This window comes from Schistocerca cancellata, chromosome 1, assembly GCF_023864275.1.
Source record: "Schistocerca cancellata isolate TAMUIC-IGC-003103 chromosome 1, iqSchCanc2.1, whole genome shotgun sequence".
In the NCBI taxonomy this organism is placed as follows: domain Eukaryota; kingdom Metazoa; phylum Arthropoda; class Insecta; order Orthoptera; family Acrididae; genus Schistocerca; species Schistocerca cancellata.
In genome coordinates, this window is record NC_064626.1 from 430,433,252 (window position 1) to 430,442,286 (window position 9,035).

The 9,035-nt window shown below is 47.1% G+C and overlaps 1 pseudogene; it reads right to left on the reverse strand.

Annotated features, from left to right (window-relative positions):
• Nucleotides 1–1,497: 1,497 nt before the first annotated feature.
• On the reverse strand, nt 1,498–1,615 carry LOC126099206 (5S ribosomal RNA; annotated as a pseudogene).
• Nucleotides 1,616–9,035: the final 7,420 nt, after the last annotated feature.

Consider the following 9,035-nt stretch of genomic DNA (forward strand, 5'->3'; position numbering starts at 1 on the left):
TTGTGCTACCTCGATTGGCTACGATATCCGCCTTCAGTTGTCCGAAGCTACAAGGCATAGTCATACTGAGAGAGCTCTCGGACCGAATGCTTGACCACAGCATTATGAAGTTTGACCTTCGCACCAGTTAGGAAAACACTATTGGATGATGTGATTGGTGTTTTCAGATTTATTAAAACCTGCCAGGCAACTGGTGTCACTCTCCAGTGCAAGAAACATCCTTATACTCAAAGCGAACAAATGTGTAGAAACACAGTCTACACACGGTAATGACTTTGCCTTATATGGAGCTGTGGAGGCACTTTGAACGCATTATTGGACCACTCGCTAATCAAATATCACTTGTTGTTGGGCGCTGCGGATCTCAAGCATGAGATCCACCTGGAAAGCAGAAGAAGAACTCCCTCACATAAGCCAACAAATAGTACATGCCCGAGTTCTGGTCGAAAACTGACACGCGGGAGAACCCCAGTGGGGCATCACTGGGGAGTTGAAGCCATGTATGCACTGCAACACACATCCAAAGAAAAATGTCAGAGACCCAAAGAAAACTTGCCACAGTTCAAAGGGGATGATGATGTTTGGTTTGTGGGGTGCTCAACTGCGCGGTCATCTGCGCCCATAAGAAGTCCCAATGTTGAAAAAAGTCCATTTTTTTTCTTTGCCCAATCTCGCCACTGCCACGAATGATGATGATGATGATGAAATGATGAGGACAACACAAACGCCCAGTCCCCGGGCAGAGAAAATACCCCCCCCCCCCCCCCCTGGACGGGAATCTAACCCGGGATCCTGTGATCCGGAAGAAGCAGCGCTAGCCACTAGACCACGAGCTGCGGACTAGTCCAAAGGGGATGACGTATTTGAGGGCATATAGTTGCTGGTACTTGAGGGCATGTAGCTGCGTGGTTTGAAAGTTTCACAGCAGATTATCTCCAGTAGTGATGCTATGCGACGCCTAGGACTGAGCAGGCACACAGAAGCTGCAGAGTATTTCAGCCCAAAATACTTGAAGGTATCGCCGATACGTATTATGGGCTCGTGGTATTCTCTGCACGAAGGATAGTGTGTCGGGTTTCTCCGCCCTGCAGCGATCGTATGCAGCCTGAGACATTTCATTACGTTAGAACTCAGCTGCAGATGCTAACGGACCAAAACTGCTGTGTGCAGACCCGCAGAAGTTGCTGAAAACGGAATGAGCATTGGCGAAAGTAGTTGTACTGATTGTTCCAGCCATTATTCGTGCCCACACGTGAGAAGGAAACCTAGCTGATATAATATCAGCAGCAGCAGCACTCCGTCTTCAGGCCACAAGTGGCTCACCGGGACAATTCGACTGTCGTGTCATCCATCCTCAGCTGAGGATGCGGATAGAAGGGGCGTGTGGTCAGCACACCGCTCTCACGGTCGATATGAGGTTTTCTATGACCGGAGCTGCTACTATTCAGTCGAGTAGCTCCTCAATTGGCATCACGAGGCTGAGTGCACCCCGGAAAATGGGAACAGCGCATGGCGGCCCGGATGGTCACCCATCCAAGTGCCGGCTACGCCCGACAGCGCTTAACTTCGGTGATCTGACGGGAACCGGTGTATCCACTGCGGCAAGGCCGCTGCCTGATACAATATCACTACGCTGAAAATAACGGGGGCACATGTTCTACTTGTGTCTTCATTTTGTGTCCAGCTTCCAAGAGGTATAGCTCGAGACGGAAAAGAGGCCCATCAAGGTATTCAGTCGCTAACATATCGCTTAAATTAACTAGCTTTCAAGATGCAGCCAATGGTGTGCACCAATACGGACGTGGAACATCTCATCTTGGGAGGCTGTGTATTGCGCATCATTCTCCGTAACTACAATTCTTATCAACTGGCCTAAGCTTGGTACTATTGACCTAGTTATGTTCTTCTCCTTTGTACGTAGGCTAATTAACGCCACAGGGTTTTACTAGGCGCGGTCCTATTGAACACTTGAACTTACGTATGCCAGCGTTATGCAGTTGGCATTGCGGTAGTGTTGTGAAAACTGTATCCGCAACACTACCTTAATCTGAATTGTATAAAGCTGAATACATAAGTTCACGTTTTCGTATTTGTTTACTAACAGCCACTCATACAGTTGCAGATGACATGACGTATGCCGAGAAAAACGTAAAAAAAAAACAAAAAAAAAAACACGCACAGACAATATGCTGGATAAAGCGACAACGACCGTAAAAACCATGCTGGTACGCGAAAACTCATTAGAAACTGACAAGGATCTAGCAGACAGAACCCTAACTGTCTGTTTAACACACAATTAGCATTTTTAATGGAGCATGGAAAATTTTTATGCACGATTATACTATATACATTGAGACTAACGGTCGTCACTTTAAGCAGTTGCCAATGCGTTAGGCTGACGATTTAAGTTCTGAAATTTTTATGGTAATAAAACATTAAATATCCATTTTCGACTACTAATATCTTGCGTCAGAGTGCTCATTTTTAGGATCCTGTACCACGTGTATAATTAGGATCCTAAGGGTTTTGTACACTGTATATATGAATCCTCCGCCGTGTAGCCTTCACCATTTCTGGAAACCATTGCTGACACTGCAGCTCCTGATTTACATCTTCATCTATATTTCCCAAGACACCTTACTTTGTGTGGCAGAGAGTGCTTCTAGTACTAGTATTTATTCCCACTTCCGTGTTCCATTCGCGAATGCAGCGTAGGAAGAACGATTGTCGGCAAACCTCCACATGAGCTCCAAGTTTCCTGATTCTCTCGTCGTGGCCATTACACGACACGTATGTGTAATGAAATAAAATGCTGCTCGAGTCTTTTTGTAACATACGCTCTCTAAATTACAGCAGTGAATCCCTCCCTGAAGCACAAAGCCTCTCTTGTAGCGTCTGCCACTGGAATTCGTTGAGCATCTGTGCAACGCTCTGACGCCGACTGAACTGTCCCTTACGAAACCTTACGCTCTTCGTTAGAGTTTCTCTTTCTTCTACTAATCTAACTTGTCAGGGGTCTCAGATAGACGATCAATAGCCAACAATTGGCCGAACAATTATTTTCCAAGCTACTTCTTTCCTGAATGACATACGTTTACTTAAGATTCTGATAATGCATCTTAGCCTGGCATCAGCATTTCCTGTAATTTGTTTTATGTTGCCATTCCACTTCAGATGACTTCGGATGGGTTACTCCTAGTGTTTCCAGTGGTTTGTCGCCAATAGTGTAACAGTAGCGGATCTCTTCACCCAATTATGCTTGAAATATTACATTCATTTACATTTAGGGTGCAATTTTCAGATCCCACTCCAATCGCCGATCCCTTGCTGGTCTTCCTGCATTTCGCTACAGAATTCTGACGTTGCAACCTTCCTATAGAGAACAGAATAATCGTCCACTGAAAGCTTCATTGAGCCTCTAACATTCACTAGATCATTACTATACAGTCTAATTATAAAGCCTGTGAAACACTTTAAAAATCGGTGTAGATAAAAAATTAAACATAACGCAAAATGATACAGAATATGAAACACAAACTCTCAATTTTTTTATCGTGGTGCCGGTTAGTTAGTTCGGAAAACCGCCAACAGGGCGTAGTTTCTGAAACTGGCGGCGAGTCAAGCAGAAAAATCATTTTCGTGCTAGAATTCGCCTGTTTTGCCAATCGGTAGTGAGAGCGCAAAGACCTTTCCGTGGCTAGTTTCACAATATACCACCAGTTTACAACAGCATAGTGAAATCGTACACGTAATTCTTGGAGGATGGTTGTTTGTGAGATGTAAAACTTTCGGGCCGACAGCCTGCGTCAGGACAGAGAATGGAATGTGAGAGGGACGTGATGTTGGGAAGTAAGTCTACCTATTTGAGCTAGTGCAGAATTGATGACCCCTCAGCCAAAAAAGTGTGGCAAGTCCTTTGTAAGCGATTAATAGTGAAGCTGTACAAACTGCAGCTCCTGCAAACCAAAAGCCACAATGACAAACTGCGGTTCTGCATTGATCTGCAGAACCATCTTGAAAATGACAACTTCGCAATAAAATTAATCTTTAGCGACAAAGTCACTTTTCGTCTTCCAAGGATTGTCAACGACACAAAACTTACAGAGACATCCAGAATATGTGTGACTACACCGCTACTTACACAATGAAAGATTGGTGACACTTGGGCAAGAACGGCAAGAGTAAGGTATCTCTTGATCCAAAAATACTGCGTAGCTCATGACCAATCCTCACATTTTTTACAGTATGATCCCGTTCGCTGACAGTCTACCAAAGTTGTAAGAGGGAACTTATATCGATCACGTGGCTGTCGACTGTCAGTATAACGTTCCTGATAAAGACGAAGTATGGGTTGCATAAAATGGATCGGTAGGGGCGGCTTCTATAGAGGAGACACTGAGTCACAGACCGGCACAACGAAAAGACTGAAATACATTTTAGCTTTCGGCCAAATGACCTTCTGCTGAAGTAGAAAACATACACACATTCACATAAGCACAACTCACACACACATGGCCAGTATCTCTTGTCGCTGTGGCCAAACTGCGCCTGATGGGAGCAGCAGTCCAGTGCGGGTGGTGGAGAGGCATGGAGTGGGAACGGTTGGATAGTGGGATATGGTGCAGGAAGGTGTAGTGCTGCTTGTGGCAGAGTAAAGGGAAGTTGTGCGGACAGATCAGGGCTTCTGAGGGCATTTAGGAGATTTTGGAAGGGATGGGGCTGGGTGGGGGGGGGGGGGGGAGTGTAGAAGAAGAGAAGGGGAAAAGGGCTAGTGGATGCATTAGCCAAATAGAAGGCTGTGTTGTGCTGCATGGTTGTAGGGAAGGGGATAGGTAGGTGGAGGACAGGGACTGGAGAAGATTGAGGCCAGGTGGGTTATGGGAACGAAGGGTATGTATTTTGGAGAGTTCCAATCTGTGGAATTCAGAAAAGTTGGTGTTGGTAGGAAGAATCCAGATAGTGTGGGCTCTGAAGCAGTCATTGACGTGAAGCACATCGTATTAGGCAGCATGTTCAGCAACTAGGTGGTCCAGCTGTCTCATTGCAATCCCACAGACAGACAGCTTCTTAGTAGTCGCCGGCCAGAGTGGCCGAGCGGTTCTAGGCGCTACAGTCTGAAACCGCGCGACCGCTACGGTCGCAGGTTCGAATCCTGTCTCGGGCATGGATGTGTGTGATGTCCTTAGGTTAGTTGGGTTTAAGTAGTTCTAAGTTCTAGGGGACTGATGACCTCAGAAGTTAAGTCCCATAGCGCTCCGAGCCATTTGAACCATTTTTTGTTAATTGTCATGTCCATGTAGAAGGCAGCACAATGGCTGCAGCTTAGTTCATAGATCACATGACTGCTTAAACAGATAGTGCTGTCTTTGATGGGACTGTGACTGGACTGAGTTGTTGATGGTGTGACGATCTATAGGATAGACACTGCATCTACATCTATTGCAGGGATATGAGCCGTGAGACGAGGGTTGGAAGCAGGTGTGGAATAGAGATAGACAAGGATATTGCATAGGTTTGGTGGACGGTGCAATACCACCGTGGGAGTGATGGGAAGGATGGTGGGAAGGATATTCCCCATTTCAGGGCACCACTAGAGGTAGTCGAAAGCCTGGTAGTCATTCATTTGCTCCGGTCCTGGGTGGTACTGCGTTATGAGGGGAGTGTTCCTTTGTGGCTGGACGGTGGGTATATGGGAGGTGGTAGGTGACTGGAGAAACAAGGTTGGGAGCGTAATTTCGGTCTGTAAAGTCCTCATTGAGACCTTGCTGCTAATGACCCTATGAAACTGTTTTGATTTTTTTTGCGAGACTTGCTTCCATTATCAATCACAATGTCAGAATTATCCGAAAGCCCAACTTATTATCATACAACAGATCCTCATTTTACTGTTCCGCTCTTCTGTATATAATACTAGTCAGCAATTTGGATATTTGAGATGTTAAGCTTACTGTGCGATAGTTGTAGCAAATGTCTGCTTTTCCAGTCTTAGGGATTATGAGATTTTTCCACAAGTCTGATGATCTGTCCCAATCTCATGTATGCTACAAACCAACTTGAATAGTCATTTAGCTGCCACATCCCTCAATGATTTTAAAAATTCGGAAAGAATTTTATCCATATCTTCTGCCTTGTTTGTTTGCAAGTCTTATAAAGCTGCTTTAAACTCTGGCTCTAGTATTGGATTCCGTGTATTTCCACATAGACTCCCGTTTCTTCTTGCTTCACATCAGACAGTTGCTCCCTCTCGTATAAGCCTTCAAGGTAATCTTTCCATCTGTCTGTCAGCAGCTTGTGGTTAGAGTTGCTGATGCTCCATCAAGGGGATCCAGATTCGTTTCCCGGCTGGATCGGGATTGTTGTCTGCTCAGGACTGAGTGAGTGTGTATTGTCCTCATCACCAACGCGCAAGTCGCCGAAGTGGCTTATAGTAAAAAGACTTGAACCAGGCGGCCGAAAATCTCAGACGGGATCTCTTGGCCAATGTAGCCATATGCACATTTCATTTACACCTATTGCTCAGCGTTAAACATTGGAATTCCTTTTGCACTCTTAATATTGACATCTTTACTTTTAATTTCATCGAAGGTCGAGTTGACTTTTCACATGCTGAATCATTTCTGTTTAGATTTCGCCTTGGCTTGCCTACGCTTCCTATTTATTTCATTCCCGAGTGATTTATATTATTGTAGTTTCGTCTTTTCCTGAAAATACACTCCTGGAAATTGAAATAAGAACACCGTGAATTCATTGTCCCAGGAAGGGGAAACTTTATTGACACATTCCTGGGGTCAGATACATCACATGATCACACTGACAGAACCACAGGCACATAGACACAGGCAACAGAGCATGCACAATGTCGGCACTAGTACAGTGTATATCCACCTTTCGCAGCAATGCAGGCTGCTATTCTCCCATGGAGACGATCGTAGAGATGCTGGATGTAGTCCTGTGGAACGGCTTGCCATGCCATTTCCACCTGGCGCCTCAGTTGGACCAGCGTTCGTGCTGGACGTGCAGACCGCGTGAGACGACGCTTCATCCAGTCCCAAACATGCTCAATGGGGGACAGATCCGGAGATCTTGCTGGCCAGGGTAGTTGACTTACACCTTCTAGAGCACGTTGGGTGGCACGGGATACATGCGGACGTGCATTGTCCTGTTGGAACAGCAAGTTCCCTTGCCGGTCTAGGAATGGTAGAACGATGGGTTCGATGACGGTTTGGATGTACCGTGCACTATTCAGTGTCCCCTCGACGATCACCAGTGGTGTACGGCCAGTGTAGGAGATCGCTCCCCACACCATGATGCCGGGTGTTGGCCCTGTGTGCCTCGGTCGTATGCAGTCCTGATTGTGGCGCTCACCTGCACGGCGCCAAACACGCATACGACCATCATTGGCACCAAGGCAGAAGCGACTCTCATCGCTGAAGACGACACGTCTCCATTCGTCCCTCCATTCACGCCTGTCGCGACACCACTGGAGGCGGGCTGCACGATGTTGGGGCGTGAGCGGAAGACGGCCTAACGGTGTGCGGGACCGTAGCCCAGCTTCATGGAGACGGTTGCGAATGGTCCTCGCCGATACCCCAGGAGCAACAGTGTCCCTAATTTGCTGGGAAGTGGCGGTGCGGTCCCCTACGGCACTGCGTAGGATCCTACGGTCTTGGCGTGCATCCGTGCGTCGCTGCGGTCCGGTCCCAGGTCGACGGGCACGTGCACCTTCCGCCGACCACTGACGACAACATCGATGTACTGTGGAGACCTCACGCCCCACGTGTTGAGCAATTCGGCGGTACGTCCACCCGGCCTCCCGCATGCCCACTATACGCCCTCGCTCAAAGTCCGTCAACTGCACATACGGTTCACGTCCACGCTGTCGCGGCATGCTACCAGTGTTAAAGACTGCGATGGAGCTCCGTATGCCACGGCAAACTGGCTGACACTGACGGCGGCGGTGCACAAATGCTGCGCAGCTAGCGCCATTCGACGGCCAACACCGCGGTTCCTGGTGTGTCCGCTGTGCCGTGCGTGTGATCATTGCTTGTACAGCCCTCTCGCAGTGTCCGGAGCAAGTATGGTGGGTCTGACACACCGGTGTCAATGTGTTCTTTTTTCCATTTCCAGGAGTGTATTTGTACTACCTTTGTTCGTCGTTCAGTCGAAATATTTTCTTTTGTTACCCAAAGTTTCTTCACAGTTAGCTTCCTTCTTCATACAATGGCGGGAAGAAAACGGCAACACCAAAAAAATAAGCAGTGTAGAGTAGTGATATTTCGGGACTACATTTTTTCTAAGTAATATGTTTATGAGATCAATGTTGCAATATCACAGATTCAAACAGGCGTGAGAAAAGCCGTTGCAAATGTACAATTCTGGTACATTAATAACCGGCGTGACCGCCAAAATGTTGAATGCAAGCTTGCAAATGTGCGTGCATCGTGTTGCACAAGTGCCGGATGTCATTTTTTGTGGGTTGGAGTTCCTTGCTTGTTACGCTTGGTCAGTTAATAATAATTGTGCGTGACGCTGGAGCTGTCGCCAGATGATATCCCATATGTCCTCGATTGGAGACAGATGTGGTGATCGAGCAGGCCAAGACAACTTGTCGACACTCTGTAGTGCCTGTTGGCTTACAACAGCAGTATGTGGGCCAGAGTTATCCGCTTGGAAAACACCCTCTGGAAGCCTGTTTACGAGTGGCAGCACACTACGTCGAATCACCAGACTGATGTATAAATTTGCAGTCAGTTGCGTACGATAACCATGAGAGTGCTCCTGCTGTCATTCGAAAACGCACGCCAGACCGTAGCTCCAGCTACAGGCCCAAGCACGCAGACAGGTTAGTTGCAGGCTCTCATATGGCCTCATTGTAACCAACACACGGTCATCACTTGCACCGAATCAGAATCAACTTTCATCGGAAGACTCAGCAGACATCTAACCTGTCATCTAATAACCTTTCGCTTGACACCACTGAAGTCGCAAAAGTCTTGGTTTGGGGTCAGTCGAATGCACGCTACAGGACGTCTGGC